This window comes from Centruroides vittatus, unplaced genomic scaffold (assembly GCF_030686945.1).
Source record: "Centruroides vittatus isolate TY-2023 unplaced genomic scaffold, ASM3068694v2 contig_651, whole genome shotgun sequence".
NCBI lineage: Eukaryota > Metazoa > Arthropoda > Arachnida > Scorpiones > Buthidae > Centruroides > Centruroides vittatus.
The window spans coordinates 234,624-253,709 of NW_027122405.1; the positions used below are offsets into that span (position 1 = coordinate 234,624).

General features: G+C 29.1%; 1 protein-coding gene and 1 pseudogene across 4 annotated transcripts in view; one reads left to right on the forward strand and one right to left on the reverse strand.

The window, feature by feature from the left end:
- LOC136979878 (cytoplasmic polyadenylation element-binding protein 2-like) overlaps positions 1–19,086 on the reverse strand; it is a 197,812-nt gene that overhangs the window by 84,665 nt on the left and 94,061 nt on the right. The gene's annotated exons all lie outside the window — the stretch shown is intronic.
- Positions 14,695–16,307, forward strand: LOC136979941 (uncharacterized; annotated as a pseudogene).

The window sequence follows — 19,086 nt, forward strand, 5'->3', positions numbered from 1 at the left end:
TATATATTGCAGGAGTGGCCAACAAGTCGATCGCGATGCCAATTTTGGTCGATCGCTCGCGATGTCTTTGACTTAATGTGTTACACTTGTAACTGAACGCAACTTGTAAACGTAACGCGCAAAAGCAACAATATGCATGCAGTTATGACTGGACTCGTAGAAAACACAGCCATTTGGCTTGAATATTTGATACTGTCTTGCGGTAGCTTCTTTTCTTTAGTATTAACAATATTATTATTATTAATCAATATTATTTATCCACGGTGACAACGTTGAGTTTCAATTTTTCATTTGTTTAAAATGTAAGTACCTGTTGTTTATGTTTTAAATTAAATTATGGCTTTTCTTACCTATCTATTTACTCGATAAGTGAGCGTTTTTGGCAACAGACCTCTACATTTTTGGATTTTTGGAAATACGTCAATTGAGAAAAATATCCCAGTATCACCAAATGTAGCAAATACATTTATTCCTGTTTCGGAACTACATACCTGTGTGAATTGGCATTTTCATACTTAAAGTTATCGAAGACTAAACATTCTGTCCTGACTGAGTCCCATACTGAAGAATCATTATTATTATCTTTGTCAGGATATACACCTAATTATGTTTCCTTGGTAAGAGACGTGCAAACTCAGTCCTCCCATTAATGTAACGGAATAAAATAAATTCTAAATCTGTCTTCATCAGTAGCTAATTTAAATTTTTTTTTTTTTTTTTTTTTTGTAACTCTTTCCGTCCAGTGGGCACTAAGAGGGCCTCTTATAGCAAGCCCATTATGGGTTCGGCCAGGCCCACAATGGGGCGGCCGAGTGGTGAGAAACGGGGACTGACATATCCGGACGGACCACTCCCAAAAAATTCCTGGGGATTTTTCGACCCGTCCGGATTCGATCCTGGGTCCCCCAGGGCGGCAGGCTGCTAACCTTGACCGCTCGGCCATCCGGCCGCTAGCTAATTAGAATTAATAAATATTGTTAATAATTACTCATGTTGCTTTAATTCCCCTGGACGTGAGTTTTTTGGCCCGTTAAATAATTACGTTGTTTTTTACGTAGGTAGATATACAGGGTGTTTCAGTACAAAGAGCACTCCCGCAAGCTTTTGATAGATTAGCAAAAAATAAGTCTAAAAATCTTATATCATTCTTCCATGATAAATTTTCCTCGCCCAAAAAAAAATCGCGAAAGTAAAATTTTATAATCAAATTATCAGCCGTACTGTGCAGTTTTATAACAAGTTTTTCAAGTTTACGAACCAATAGTACCACAATTTATACATTGTAATTGATAAAAAAAATTAAATTATATTTTAAGTTAATAAAAATCTATCTTGAAAGTGTCAAAAAATTGATTTTTTTAGGTGCCGCCTGTATGGAATGAACTCGTAACTGCAAATATCAAAAGTTGGGTCTGGAAATTTATTTTCTTTATGGAGTGCTCGCGGGAGTGCACCTCGTACTGAAGCACAGTGTATAAACATAGTATGTATTTTACACCCCCCTCGCCACTTAGACTATGCCCACCACAAGTCGATCGCGACACATTTTTAAGATAAAAAGTAGATCTTATGTACACAAAAGTTGGCCACCCCTGATATATTGTATATATGAATATTATACTGTTTTACTTAATTAGTTTAATAGTAGTTCTAATTATGAAGCTTGTAAATAAATATAAATTATATAAGTGTAAGTAAATAATAACACATCATATAATAAACTTAAATAAATAGCAATGTTGTACAATTACACAGTTAAAATTTTAATTTTTAACTAAAATCTAACTTTGATGTAAATTAATCAGACAATAAAGTACTGCTTAAAGTATTGTTAAATTATGTATCTTAGTATATTTTAAAATAATTTAAACAGTACTTTATTTTATCTCATTAATATGATTTAATTATAAAGTAAATGACTTCAACTTGTCAAGAAAAAGAATATATTTTCTTGTATAAATTTATCAGATATATTGTCAATTATGCTGAAATATTATATTAAATAACTCAAAAATATTTTTTAAATAAAGCTATTATGCAGAAAGCTAAAATGCAAAAAATTGATACAAGTAAAAATTAACGGAAGTAAACAAATTTCTTTTACATTATCATCAATAATATTAATAAATACATTTCCAATTTTCATATTTAAAAAAAAGGGAAATGTTGTCGGGAAAGTTTAGCAACGAGTTTCTCAACTTTCCCGGCAACATTTAAACATTAAAATTTTGGTGGCGCCATCTGTTATCATATTTTATTGAAAAAACTATTTATACTTTTAACCCATTATAAAATGGCAAAAATCTTAATTTTGAGAGTAGGGATAAGTTTCATAAAAAATTATAAATGCTAATAATGAGAAAAATCGTCATTAAGTCCGACCCTACTGGAGATACACACGATCCCCTTTATCACCCCATCCCTTCGACCTTTAATCACCAAAATTTTATAGTATCAATCCCCCCTAATAAACAAACCTTCCTGCAAAATTTCAGAAATTTTCGACAAAAAGCACAGGAGTTATTAAGCTTCAAAGAGAGTGAACAAAATCCTGCCACTCACACAGGAAAAATCTCCCGATTTTTTTTATTTATTTATTTATTTTTTTTGCATTTTTCTACGTTTCAAGATTCCCTGAGACCAAAAATGTAAAAATTTTGGGCGGTCACTTTTTGACCGATCGCACATATTTCCTCTTATGTATAACAGAGGAACAGTAGCAACACTAAATTTTTCTAAATGACAATAAGTATTTAGGTAATATGATTATAATTAACATTTTAAGAATAACTAGATTTCAATCCATATATTATTACTCTATGCTGACTAATCTTTTTTGTATATATTTAACAATAACTATTTTTTGTTTGTAGAAGTATATAGTATATCATATAGACTGCACTTTAGCAAAAAAACCCATCAAAAATTTTTTTGTAAATATCTGTTAAGTCTTTGTATCAATCTCTCTTTTTCTTCAACGATTAATAGGAAATTATTAGCCTATATGATATAAACAATTCCTTTTTACAAAATAATAATATATGAATAACCAAACAATAAAATATCACTGGGAGGTTGATTATTTTAGTCTTTAATATTAGAACTAAATTAAAACTATTTTTTTTAAAATACCACCCAATCTATTGGTCAAACAAATATTCAATTTAATTTTATATAAAAAAGAAATATTTTATTTATAATTTATGTTCTTTAATTCAGTTAATTAAATCGGTTTACAAAATTACATATAATATATATATTTTTTATACGTATATATACATTATTTATACGTACATACATATATTAATATAATATATATTGTAGACAATCAGATAAAACTATAATCATCAAATTAAACTTACAGGAATAAATAATTTGCAAAGGATTATATAAAATTCTTTTAAAAATTTGAGTGAAATATTATTTGGTTATAATCTCTGAGTAACGATATTTCTTACATACCCTGTGGCAATGACAGGAGACATCGATTATCAGCTAAGAAGCGGAAAAGGAAATAGCGGATTACACATAATAAGAAAGAACAGGAGAAAAGACGAAAAAATTTCTAACCTGATACACAAAAATGGAATCTTGCATTGATATCCAGGAAATAACAGTAGGTGTCAATTTTACCAGGATATATCTTGTTATACAATTTAAAGTAATGTCAAACAAATATATAAATATAGACTTTTTTTCAGTAAGTGTTTACTATACACAAATTTACGGAAAAAAAAATTCATTTTAAAGTAATAGATTTTCAAATAAGTTTTTTGAAACTAGATTGAACTTTTAACATTATGTTTGGAAATATTATTGATTATGACGTTTTCTATCAAGTTATGCATGCAATGTTTTCGAAACGTTCTAAAATTATAAGAAAATCCAAAACTGCCGTTTAAAAATTTGCATAATTCTTACTTATTTTGATTTAACATAAGTTTTTTCGACGATTTATAAAAATTTAACCCATATCGTTAAAGCAACAGAAATTAAGTTCTAATTGACACAATGATTAACTTATTTTCAATTTGATCTATAATTCGTTATATATATATTTAAAGAATATAAGTTATACTAAATTCAGTCTATCAAAATATGATAAAGTAAGTATTTCTTGAAATTACAAACTGACAAAAATCGTTTACATGACAGATTTCATTTACAATCTTGTCATCTTAAAAGAACTACCACCAATATACTTTTTTCTTTTTTTAGTAGAAATTTCAAAAGAAACACGTAGCAGTCTCCTACACTAGACAGCAATTTCGACTGTGAAAGAAGACCAATAATCAATATCAAGGATGTGTTGCTAGAAATGAAATTTAATCGATATGACCAAGAATTTCGAGTTGTATGAATATGACGTTCTCTTAAAATGTTTCGATTAAGAAATTAATAAATACTATAAGCTCTTAAACCAGGGCTTTCTTAAGTGGAACTTTAATGCTGATTTAGTTTTGTTTTTATTTTTATATTTTCAGAATTTTAATTTTATATAACCGCATTCAATTTTACATTTATCCATAAATGTATTTATATAAGAATTACGTTAGTATCTTACCGATAATAAAATTTATTGTGTGTAAAAGAAACCGTAATAATTTTTTAAAGAAAATCAATTCTTTTCAATGTAAGCTATTTCTTTCTAAGAAAAAGTTACTTGCTTTTCTAATGGAAATAATTTTGTTATTAGATAATTAAATCCATATTTATAGTGATATAAATTTAGCAGATTCTCAATTATTTACTACAGAAATAAGTGTAAAAAGAGTCATCTTACTGTTCTAATGGGAAACTCGGAATCTCATTTGCATTAGATTCTCAAATTTGAATTGCACTTGAATTCAGATGACTGAAGAAAGCAAAGTATAAATCAGAGTTTAGTCATTTACTTTCAATTCACTGAATACACCACTTGTGCTGTCGTATCTATGTGAAATCTTGCACATCATATTTCCTATATTTTTTTGTTACATTCGGTACGCTATATGCAAATGTAATATCTAAAACTACAAGCAGCTCTTCGATTTTCATTCATTACTCCCACCCGATAAAGATGTAGTTTGTTACTAAAGAAAAAAACTTATATTTACTCAAAGTTCGAAACTATAAAGTTTGTAGCAGTATTAATTCAGGGCTACATTCTCAAAGTTTTAATAATCATCTCTTGAATTAAACGATTAGTTGAATTCTAATGAAGAAAATATGCAGATGTATTTGCTTATGTACATATATAAATTTTCTTGTAAATTCTGTCAAATCAATGATAACGTTTAATGATTTTTAATAATCATAAAATTTAATAAATAATAAAGAAGTACTTAGAAAAAATAACTGCGAAAAAAAGACACTAACACGATGTATTTACAATCAATTTGACAAAAACTTACAGGTTTGTGCCATCTGTTTTAACGGCTTTTTCGCATTAGGTTCAAATAAAGTGCGCAACAATCTATTACGAGTGGGCCTAATTCACACTAAGGTCAACCGGCATAGATAACAAATGAATATGACATCCACATCAGAAATATTAATAAATAGTTCGGAGGAAATTCGAATTCGGATATCTTGTACAGACAAAATAAATCAATTACAACATAGTCGTGGCTGATGAATAGGACTAAATACTGTACTGTACCAGTAGAAATTATAGATTGCTTGTTAAAATAACATTTCTTTGTTTAAAAGGCTTTAAATATCTATAAATTTAAGAAAACTAATTTTATCCATATTTTAAAAAATATTGCTAAATATCATGTAAAGTTACTTAAATGTTAAAAGTTAATACGATAATAAACTAACGAATATTAAATTTAATACGTAAAAAATATCAAATATTACTGCTATTTTCGGTCCAAAACTATATTATTAGTCATTTATAATATATATAGAATATTTCGCTTAAAATCGTCACGATCGTTGAACAACAACAATAATAATAGAAATGGTGACACCGAAAATCGATGAATCGTCACGAAATTTTTGAACAAATGGGCGAAGCCCGTGGAACAAACGAGCGAAGCAAATATGTGGGCGAAGTCCCCCTAATAAATATATATATATTTTAACTCCATTAAAACAAGTCAGATAACTTCGAACATAGTGCTTAAAGGTTGAAAACACCGAACAAGAAATTTCGAAATCTTTGCGGATTCATTTTAGTATGCTCCTCCGTATTCAATAGCATTGAGAACTACTGAATGCTGAGAATCGTACTAAAATGAATCACAGTATTTTAAAATTATAATATATTAGAATTAAAAACAGTATTTGTGCAACTGGTTTTAAAACAAATAATTAAATTATTTTCAAATAACTTCATTTTTAAACCAATCGTGTATGAACACAATTTGTACTTTCTTAATATTAAAAGATAACATGATGTTTTCGTTTTAACATTTACGCTATATAGTTTGACTATTTTACTTTGGTTGCTGAAAAGCAGATTATCAGATTTATATACAATTATATTAAATATTTATCTACAGAAAATAATATATAATAAACATCTTAACGCCCGAGAAAATAATAGTTTTATTAACTGATCAAAAACACGACAGTATGTTTCTTACTGCATATATTAGGCTAGCCAAACAGAAACATCTGAGATGTAAACAAATTGCTCCAAGTAAATACTTATGACAATTTAGATGACAGCCAAAATCTTTCTTAGCAATTTTTCTTTGGTAAAGATAAGCGCTTAAAAGCGGTACCCACAAGATTTTTACCTGTATTCTTGTTTTCTACAATTCGCTTCCAAGCGCCAAGCTTATTTTTGCCAAAGAAAAACTCCTAAGAAAAATTTTGACCGTCGTCTAAATTGTGATAAATTTTTACTTGGCGCAATTTTTTTTACATTTAGAAATACAAAGGTGTTGCAAAATAATTTATTCAAAAGTTTTTTTGTGTAACTTTAAGTTTAGAAAAATTATCTAAAAGCATTAATTTTTATAACTTTTAAGCAATAAGCTAAAATTTGATATGAAAAATAAATTAAACTTAACGATTATGATATCACAACTTTTTAATATATTTTATAATTATGCTCTTTCTTCCAACTACAAAATTATTCTTTATTATCTATTCAGTGCAAAAACAACAACAATGAGCAATTATTTACTGTGACATCGTCACAATGCCGGGCTGCAATTTTTAAATTAATCATATTCTTAATTTATTTAATTTAAAATATATGATCTCCACCTCAAAATAGTACTGTAGTGTCTTGCCCTGTACATCATACTTTTCTTTTAACAATACAGTCGTGCAAGTCATCTATCTAACACATTTCAGGGGAAAATTTTTAAATTGAATTCATGTGACTTCCGGTCGAAATCGAAAGTTCGAATATACATAGTTAATCAGGGCCTCCGGCCCCTGAGTATTCCATACGTAACCTCGACTTTCATCTATCTAACTCCGTTTTCGATATCAAGGAAAGACAGACAGACGGACGACAGTGTGAATTTAATTTAAAATATATATTCAAATTAGTGCTGTTATTAGTCTACAATTTTTTTTTCAAATTTCAGCCCAATAAAACTTACTATGCAAAAGTATATATGAATTTCTTAATTGCTAGTGAATTATCATCTATTATCTAATATATACTATCTAATATCTTAATTCAAATATCTTAACATTACTACTCAAACAAACAGATTAATAGTTGAAACAGTTCTGATTTAAGATTTCATTATATTTTATGTCACTTTTTTTATAAGTAGCGCTTTTTTCATATGAAGCATGGAAATTATAACATATTATCTAAATGTGATTTAATGACAATGAAATATATATCCGATACTTAGATTAACTGAATATAGATTTCCTTTTATTTTTACAACAATTTTGAAATAAATGTCAAAATACAATGCTATTTTAACAACGGGTACAAAATATTAATATTTTACATCGAAGGATATTAGAAATAAAGCACCACGAGAGGAAACTAATGCTTGTTTTATTTTCTTCTAAGCAGAAATTTGTAGACTTCAGCTGACAACCAATTTTATATAAATTTCGTACTTACCATTATATCTGTGAAATTTCCGGAATTTTATTAATAACCAATTATATTTAAAAGTAATATTCATATTCTAACAATAATAAGTTCATAGAATATTGAGATTAAATTCGTTTTAAAACTTAAATAATAAAATTTATTTGATTTACGATCTAACAGCCTAACTTTTATAGAACTACTCTTGTGAAAAAAAAATCTTTTGACTTTCTTCAATATCTAAAATCATCATTTTTTTATACGGAATATTTTTGAGGAAGTGAATCTATAGTCTTTTATAGGACTCTTCAAGCTCTTGACAATATAGTAATTTTAAAGGAAAAATATTTCAAAAGAGATCGTAGAGCTCTACTGTAAAGTCCCCTCAGGACTTCCTCGAAATTTATTTTCTATAAAATTACAAAAGCGATAGCTGAAAATTTTGATTTATAGGGAAAAAGGCATAGAATTCATCGCAAAAAAAATGTTATTTAATTTTAACATGTTTATAAATAAATGCATTTAATCAATAATTATTTTGATAAATTTTGATAGGTCAAAATTATAATCATAAATATAAAATGTAGTTATGATTTTGGATATTTGTAGAATTATGGTGCTGAATAAATAAAAATTCTTTATTGCTGTATTTTAACAGATTGAGTTACTATTATAATATATACCAGCAGTAATTGCCATGAGAATTTATGGCAATTATATGGCAAGTACAAAACAAAGTCATTTCAGTTGCTTTATGATAAATTCTATATGAATATCTTTTTTCTGAATTTTTATTTTAAACGTCTCAAAACTTTAAGAACTAAAAAAAATTAAACTTTATAAGTTCAACTGCATAAAACTGTGTGAAGAATTATAAAACTTTTGATTATTATTATTTGAGACGGTAAAACACTGTAGATCCATATATTTGTATTATACAGTAAACACATTATAATATATACATACTATCGTATGATTATTTTGTTATTCGCCATCAGTTACTTTTATTTACGAATAATCTTACAATAATTAACATTATATATAGAATTATTTTTTAAAAACTGGTTATTGTGTTTTATAACTTTTATAATATTTACTTAAATCCACATAAATTGAGTTATGTTCTCAAATAGTATACTTAAAGTAGGTTGTGGATTGACACACTCTTACTAGAATTTTGACGTCACATCCATAATTTTCACTATACACAAATAAATGTTAACTGTATTTTATCTGTTTAAGAAATTTTAGTTTTCCAAAAACGTAAAATATCTTAAATTAAAAATTATAAATTATGTAACAAAGTTTTCTACAGTTGGAAAAATTGTGTTTATGCCAAAACAGATGCAACGGATGACCGAATTGCCAAGGCGGATAAGGCGTCAGTTCACAGCTCCGGGAATCTGAGATCAAATATACGCAGAAAATCCAAGAAATTTTTTATAGGCTTTTCCAGGTTAACTTTCAGACATGCTAGCCTCTGTCCTTTATCAGTGTTACGTAACATGTCTTGAGTGACAGTTCCGACTGTGTTTATTGTGTGGTCTTTTAATATCCCAATATCTCCAACAGATATTTGGTAAACTGGGTCCGTCACATAAAATTATCCCCTTTTGATTTTTTCTTGCAGGTTATGTCAAGGAGCAGGGAGAGAAATTGATCCATCTTCTCCAATCATCAGTTACGAAAAACTTCATTTTAACTGTGACGACAGTTGAGCTTGTGTTTTCGTAATGCAGAAGAAAGTTTCTTTAATGATTACTTACGTGCTGATCTGTTTTCTTTAAATACATAATATACACGATACTTTTCATAATTCTTCAGTTCTTTTTCATACACCTTGTAAATTTACAATAACTATTTCATTTTGAATTTCAGACAACAATTAAAAAAAAAATTACCCATTTACTCTACTGTCAGACACTTTAAAATCATCGTAAAAGAAAATATAAAAGTGTCATTATTGCTTTTAAATATCACAGTATTTGTTAATAGGATTACATGAGAAGCAATTAAATTGTTTTTCATTTACGGCTTAATGGGTTTGAAATAATAAATTGCAAAAACATTAAAATTAAGAATTCAATTTAAATATATTATACGAAGATAAATCAATTCATAATAAATTATTAGAATATTGTTATCAGTTAAGACACGATTCAAGAGTAAAAACACAAAAGAAAAGAGTTACTCACATAATGTAATTTTAAATATTTTCTAAAATAACCTTGTAAAAGTGATTTATTTTCTTCATTTAATTCTTTTATTAAATCTTTCTTCAAACAATCTATAATCATTACAAACTCTAAACGTGTTAATCTCTTAAAGGTGATTCAGTGTTATATAAAGACCTCTACACATTTTATAACGATTTTTTCGTTATTTAAATGTTTTTATTTTTTACGAAGTTTTCAAAGCAATATCAGTAGCTAAATTATTAAAAACTTTATAAAATCAAAAATACTTAAAATGTAAATTAATAAATACCTTTTATCAAACTTTCTATCAGAAGTCGTAAGAATCTCATATACCTGTATGCTGTTTCGTACACACACACATATATATTAATTTACGTTCTGATCTGCACTAGATATAAACTGAAATAGTCAGTTTTGATAACATTCTTGAGGAAAATTTTTCTTAAAATATATCATCGTCACACAATAATAAATATACAGGGCATTTACATTTGAAATGTATTTCTGAATTACGTGTATAAATAAAAAATTCCAGCATATTAAAAATAATTATTCTATTGAAACGATGTATTCTGGGAATACAAACCCAATCATCAGCTTAATAACTGTATTTTCATTTAAAAAACTGAAAAATTAAAAACTTTTTACGATTATTTTTAAAAATATATTATTAAATGAAAATGCACCAAAATTTACGGATAATAAATGGGAAAAATTTTTTCTCAGCGGTTGAAATTTACTTATATAATATAATACAGTATATACAGTAAGTATACAATAACCACAAACATCAACCACCAAAATATGATTTGATTTGAGATTTTTATTTTTGAATTAGCAATCAGTCATGTAAGCATTTTTTGTTTATATTTTTTTTATATGCTTCAACGTTTTAATTTATTGTAATTTTAATACATACAATAAGATTAAATTCTTATTCCCGTACTTACAAGGTCGCATTATTTCAAAATAAGTTCTTGTAAAATAAGACTAAACACAGTGCAATCATGATTATGCATACCTTTATTTCAATTTAATAAATTTTTATTAGCTAATACATTTTTTAAATATAACGATATGCTAAAGGCCACATATCAATAAAAAAATTTTTGAGTTACTATAATGAAGATTGTTAGTTAGAATGAATAACTAGCAATTATTTATTGTGATATCGTCACAATGCTTTAGAGTTTAGTAGTGTCTTGCTCCTGTACGTACAGTACACATCATACTTTTCCTGTTAACAACAGAGTTAGGGAGATCATCTATCTAACTCTATTCTGGAGAAAATTTTTGAACTGAAATAACAACTCCTGGTTTAAACCGGAAGTTCGCATATAGTTAATTGGGGCCTCCTGCCTTTAAGCTTTCCACATCTGGTCTCGACTTTCAACTATCTAACTCCGTTCTCGAGATTAAGGAAAGGTAGACGGACGACGGAAGGACGCCAGTGGGCATTTATAGGTTTGGAATTTAAAAATTACAGCCCAATAATGAAGCTGCATTTCTCAAAATTTAAGAAATATTTAATTAGAATAATCAACAGAATTGTGATTAATACAAGAAAACTAATAATTAATAAAACTTAATATCTACAAAACTATTCATTTTTACCTCAAATTTTGGCATTACTATCATTTTGAAATAAAAAACTCGTGTAGGTCAGGAGAAATTCGAAAAACAAAAATTTGTAAAATGTTTCAGATATTTTCTAGATATTACTAAAATAAACTTTAGAATACCTTCTTAAAATTATCAAAATTGTGAGAAAATCAATGGAATGACAATTTCACTATTTCACAATGGAATGACAATTTCACTATTTTATTATAACTATGTCATGTGACATTTTTACACAATACTAAAGGTTTTTACGAAACAACAAATCTGTAAAATTGGCTTTCGTCACATCATTAATTATAGGAGTTTAATTAACACTATATATACGTTGAATACGGACTGTAATATATTATATATTAAATATTGTAAATTTAATCTGAATTTTGTTTGCAATTTTATTTTGATATACAGTATTTGTATTATCTTCTCCCCCGTACAATGGATGGGAAAGCTTATACTAAATTAAATAAAAATAAAATAAACAAAATTCACACAATATAAATGTGTCTATGTAAACGTGTTTACAAGTTTAATATTGTCGAGAAATACTGAAAATGATTAAGAAAAAAAAAGGGCAATACACGAAGAGTTAAGTTCATTACATTTATTTACAATATTAAATATTTTCATTTCAAAAATATATTTAAATTTTTGGATTGTTATTTGAAACGTCCTGTAACTTTTATCAATGATCGCAACCTTTTCTCATGCACAGCACACCGCAACCTTTTCTCACAATTCTGTGGCACACCACAATGAAAAATATATAAAAAATATAGGATTACTAAAAAACTACTATTTTTACTTTTTTTTACTTGTGATAATATAAAAAATATTTGAAATTAGTATATAAACGATATTCTTATTTTCATTTTATTCCTCAACAATCTGGAAACCATCCTGGATGAAGTATCATGCAGTCCTAGAGTAAAAAACACATGGAGCCCTTGGCTCCATGTGTTTTTTACTCTAGGACGTCTTGTGCACGCACAGAGACATCATCTACTTGCAAGGGCGGATCTACATAGGGACTAATAGGGCTTAAGCCCTGGGCCCCCAAGTGTCAAGGGCCAACAAAAATTGAATTATCATCATAAATTTTTAATACTTTTTCATTAACAATGAGCACTTATCGTATAGTAAAAAATAGTTATTAATAATATACTGTAATAATAATGATAATTTATAGTATTATTTGTATTAACAAAAAATGGAGCCCCATTGGACTTCAATAAGTCCTAGGCCCCGAAAAACCTAGATCCGTCCGTACACTTGTCACTTCACAAAAAAGTAAATGGCGACTGTGACATGCGACTCGCGAAATTTGTGCGCACATATTCCGCGAAATATGACTGCGAAGTTGTAAAGTTTGAAGCTTGTTAGAATTCCTTTTGTCACAGATGTCAGTGGTAAAAAACATGTAATAGGCAAATCATTGTTCCTTTTGATTCAACATGTATTTATTACATTCACGTATCTACCATAAACTCTGCTTTTAGAGATATTGTGCCGCGCACACCAGTTATGGAGCTCTGCTCTATATGAATTTTATGCACTCTAACATTGTATAATTATATTGTAATTTAGTAATATATCATTTGTTATTTTTTCGGTTTTACTTTCGAAGGTTAATTTACGAGGAAATATCAAACCAAAAATTTAAATTGTTTATTTATGGAAAGCAAAGTACTAATTCACTTTAGAAAAAGATACATCTGTTCTATATTTTTTTCACGTAGTCCCCATGCTTACAAAAATACTTACCCAATAGAACATTCAAATTTTTCATTCCTTTACGAGAGAAATCTGAGCTTAACTGATTCAACTATTGATACAGATCTTACGTTTCACTTCCTCGTCTGTCTGAAATCGTCTCTGAAGATAATGTTTCTTCGTCCTGGAGAAATAGATGGAAATCAGATAGCCATCGCACAGGTCAAAGGAACCAGGAATGCTGAAACTTTCCGAAAGAGTAATCATATCTTTTACAGTTCTGGATGTAGGCACATTGTTGTGAGACTTATCATGAAATAATATTTCTTTCTAGTTCTAATCTTTCTTGTGGAACTCGACTTCTTCACAAAGACCAACGGCTAAAACAAAATTCGGATTTCTTTCGTAAAAAAATAAAAGATATGGTAATCCGATTGGAAAAACATCTTTACAGAGATGAGTAAAATAAATATGCAGAGAAGTAAGAAACAGACGCGCTTTTTCTAAGGGCGCATCCACTCATTCGCTATTCGCCGATGCCTAGCAAACATTCGGCGAATACAGAGTACTGTGAATACTCGTGACGAACATTCGGCATTCGCCGTTTCCCGATTCTTGTCGGTAAATTATGATGAATAAAAGGGGACGAATATTCGCCTCCACAAATTCCTGGCTTCCATCCACACATTCATGCTGGCATTCGTGTATTTTCTTGTTGTGGTGATCCGTATTGCTATTTTAATCTTTTTTAAAAACTAGATCTAGTCTTTTATTTTTTTAATTTAGCTTATTTTTTCGATCTGGTCTATAGCTCAAATATTTATTTGATTTTTTTCGGTATATATTTTTTCTAGTAATTTTTTTTGCAATATGGTTTCATGAGTTGTTTAAAAAAATCCCTTTTTACGGTGGCATTTTTCTGTATTGGTGAAGTGATACCATCAACTATCTTCTTTTATAAGACTTTTTTCATTAACAGATACGAACTAATTATAACTATAAAAGCACCGGCACAAATTAACGTTTGAGAATTGTCCATTTGTGTTTTAATTTACAGAAAAGGAAGTATTAAAATTAGGGAACTGATTTTGTGATATTTCTTCGTATGTGTTATAATCTTATTTCATATTACTTTCCCAGCTCCGTTATATATAGACAGCGGATTTTAGGCAAATGCCTATTTTTTTCCCTTAGCATATACAGTACATGGCCAAGATTTTGTATTAACACTTTTCATGAACATTTAGACCGAAATGATGGTATTTTATAGTGCCTAAAAATGTCCAATTTGACGTTACTACCTATTTTTGCCTAAAACATAAAGTTTAGTCTGTTTTCATATTTTTAAAAAGCTTTTCATTTTTCGTTTCGTTTTCCGCAAAGGTTTACTTTGATTCTTAACATACTGTACTGCTTACAATCCAAGGCTATTAAAATCTTACAAGTTCTCCCTCCATCATACCCTTCGAAATCAGCAATTAGCCGCACCTAGTCTTTTGTCACCAAGTCATAAAATCTCAACTTCTGCCAGAATAACAGCCTGTCAATCTACTGCAGATCAGTTTTATTTTTGTCTTTGAAGTATTGTGGATAAAATTTTAGTGAAAATGCCAAAAGTTAAAACATCTAAAGCTTCATTAATTCGACAATGGGTTCAAGAATTCCCTCATTACACGTCGGATGGCAAGATTATTCTGTGCCAAGTCTGTAATAAAGAGGTCAGTAAAAAAATTATTTTCATAAATTAAAATATTACTGCGAATTACATATTGTATTGTAATTCACAGTAATTGTAATTGTAATTACAGTATATATTGTATAATTATACAATATATACTGTATAATGTTAATATATATAAAATATAAAGTAGTTTAAAAACAATCAATAACAACAAATAGTAAAATTTAATATTTTTTGTAGGTGTGCAGTGAAAAGAAATACCACCTCACGCAACACTCACAAGGTCCTCTGCATAAATCAAACATTAAACGAAAATATAAAATGAAACAGACTCTTTTGACACAGACTTCAGAGACTTCATTAAAGAAAAATGAGTTTAGTGCTGATTTGTGCCGTGCTATTATAGCAGCAAATATTCCATTTAAAACTTTGGAGAACACTCATTTTAGAAATTTCTTGGAAAAGTTCTGCCACCAGAAAATCCCTTCAGAGTCGACACTTCGAAAGTATTATGTGCAACCTGCATATGAAGATGTTATTTCCAAAATAAGAGACTATTTTAAGGACTCTTACTTGTGGTTCTCTGTTGATGAAACAATGGCAGTCTTGGATGCTACGTTGCCAACTTGATTGTTGGAAAGCTTGATCCCGATGGGACCCTCCAGAGCTCACCTCATCTACACAAAACAGTTGACTAAAACTAACCATAAAACAGTGGCTCATTTTGTGAACAATGGACTAAAGATAATTAATCCTGATAAAGACAAAGTTCTTGTAGCCGTAACCGATGCTGCTTCATATATGGTTCCTGCCATGAAATAATAAGATTTTTTCCCCTGCTCTTGTCCATGTGACAAGCTTGGACCATGGTCTCAATCCAGTAGCAGAGCAAATCAGAGTAGAATATGAGAAGGTGAATAAACTCATCTCCTCTGTCAAGAAAGTGTTCATTAAAGTCCCGTCAAGAGTGCAAGCTTTTCGGCAGATGCTCCCAGATGTTGCTCTTCCTCCAGAACCTGTTCTCACTTAGGGAACTTAGCTAAAGGCTGTGAATTTAATCAATATTTTGTACTTTCTACACTCATTGTAATCTGTAATATACAGTGTGCATGTTTCGTGCATCCATTTTTTGAACATTGCGCGTCGAATCCAATCGATTACTTGTCTCGATTTTGTAATTTAATTATATGATAAACAAGTGTTTTTTTTCCATTTTGGGTATCTAAAACTAAATTCGATTTGATCCAAGAACTCGCTTTGCTAGATTACTATCTTTAAGCCTTTTGCGAAAAGTACGATATGGAAAGTTAAATTCTTTGCTTGTTTAATAGTAATTTATACGATTAGTATGAAGGCTACTGTTTCAACTGGAAGAACTAAGTCATCTTTGGCCCATTTTCCGCTCTTGGTACTAGTTTCCTTCTTTTGTATTCAGTAGGCATCTAAAGTTAATAAATTTAATTAAGTTCATAATAAAATATTTCAGAAAAATTACACATCTCTCCTTTAAATCCACTAGGCATCTCACCCAAACCATATCGAAGAGATGCTTATTTCTATATTTTAGAATAAAATTATTAGGAGCCTCTCTGGCTTTCACTACAACATAACCAACTAATCCTACTTTCACATGAATCAGAAATATCACATAAGCATATTCGAATTTCGGAACATTTTCGTATAAACTGAATGTCGCAAGAAAAAGTTTATAGAGCGATAATAAACAAACTTATTTTGTATGAAAAAATCGGCAAAACAACCCATTCGAAAAATAATAAAACAAAACTGTATAACCATAGTCACCATTAAAGTGATTAGTAACTTCTTCTACTGAGTATTATTTGAATAAACAACCTCTAGGCATCTCACCCGGTTTTACCCTATGTAACGTACACGTATATAGCCATACACCAGCGTTTCTCAAAGTGGGCGATAACGCCCCCTTGTGGACGGTGAGTAAATCTAGGGGGGCGCTGGAGGCAGAGTATTGAACGGTGATCAAAGGTAAAAGTTTCCTTTCTTCTGTCAAACGGATAAGAGGAAACATTGCATTTAATGGTTTCCAGATGTCGAGAACGATGTACGGTAAGGGCACAAAGGGGGCGATGGATCGAAAAAGTTTGAGAATCACTGCCATACACGCATAACGTGCGTTCGGGTAATCTCCAGCCGGATATACGAACGTGGTTCTGTAAGGTTTTACTATAATAGCGAGGTTGAGGCAGAAGTTTTAAACGTGAAAACGTGTACGTCGGACATTCAGCGCCGCTTTCCTGTAAGCCTAGCGCTGAACGTCCGACGTACACGTTTTCGCGTTTAAAACTTCGGCCTAAAACTCGCTAATAACGAAGAACGACAAAATTTGATCACTGAAAATCTTAGAAAATGTTGGCCTCATCCGGTAGGAAAATGTGATATGGAGAAAAACTTGTTAAGGATTTTGCTGCACTGATCTGGTATCTCGTATTTACGGTATAACCAACGTTGCTAAGTCCTAAAATTTAAAGTTTCTAGAAATCTTGCAAAGTTTTCAGATTTCTCCAGATTTGAAATATTACATAACAAGTACACTACAATATCCCTTATGGCTTTAAGCACGGATATAATTTGGCGTTCGCAAACGTCGAAATTCCATGATGCCTTATTTCACAGAACCTATTACGGACGATAAGCGACGCATGACTGTATTATGTACCGTACAGGATGATTCACACAGGACTGAATACTTACTTTGTTCAATACTTCATGATTGCAGTCACATTGGAATAACATATAATTTAGAACATAGTATAACCGACTACTTCATCATGTCATAAAGAATCGTTCCATTCGTATTTCACGCTCACCTTTTCATTTTATATGGAAATATTCCACATAATAAGTGTTCAGTCCCAAAATTTATAAGAAAATTCCATATATAGTGATTCACTTTGAATCACTATATATTGAATTCATTATAAATTTAATCTATCTATCTCCAAATGTTGCAAAAATTTTATCGTTTATTGTAAATAATATAACATGCAAATATATTTAAAACAGTAAAACCTGAAAAACAGGAAACATGCAAAACAGAAAAATATTCGGTACCATGCAAATCCAGTTTACACAGGTTTTAATGTACAATATTAAACACACATTATTGTCATTATTGAGAAATAAATTTCATACAAGAAATTTTAAAATTATATTACTTTCGATGTTTGAATCGTGTCACTTTAAATTTCGTACTCGAAAGCTTGCGAATTAATGATTGTCAATCTAATTGTTCTGAAAATTACTACCAAATACTAAGTGGTATCACTTAGTATTTGGTAGTAATTTTCAGAACAACTATATTATATAAGAAATTATATAATTTCTATATTTTAAAAGTAAATAAATGTATCTTTAAAATATCTAATCATAAATCATAACTGAATTTCAAAATTAATAGAATTACATTAATTTACATTTTCGTCAAGATGTTAATTTGTTTTGAATTTAAATAATAATCTATGGTATTAAGTATTCTTAAAATAATTTTCGTATATTATACATAGGTAGAATTGATGCAATATAAATATACTATTATAATCGAGTAGTAACGTCAATTCTTTTATCACAACTCTTTTGGTAAGAACATCTATCATTCTCAATTCGTTAGAAATAGAAATACTGCAGTTCATTTGATTATATGCAGCTTTATTGCTATTTTCACACTTATTTTCCTTTGAAAGATGTAGAAAGTTTTTAGTGAATGATAGGGTTCCTTTTAATATCGAGCGATAATAAAAATTCAGGGGTTTACGTGAATAAAGTATGCAAAATTTCTAGAATAAGTGATTACGTCATCTTACAAATCCAGTTTAAATTAATTTTTTTGTGTC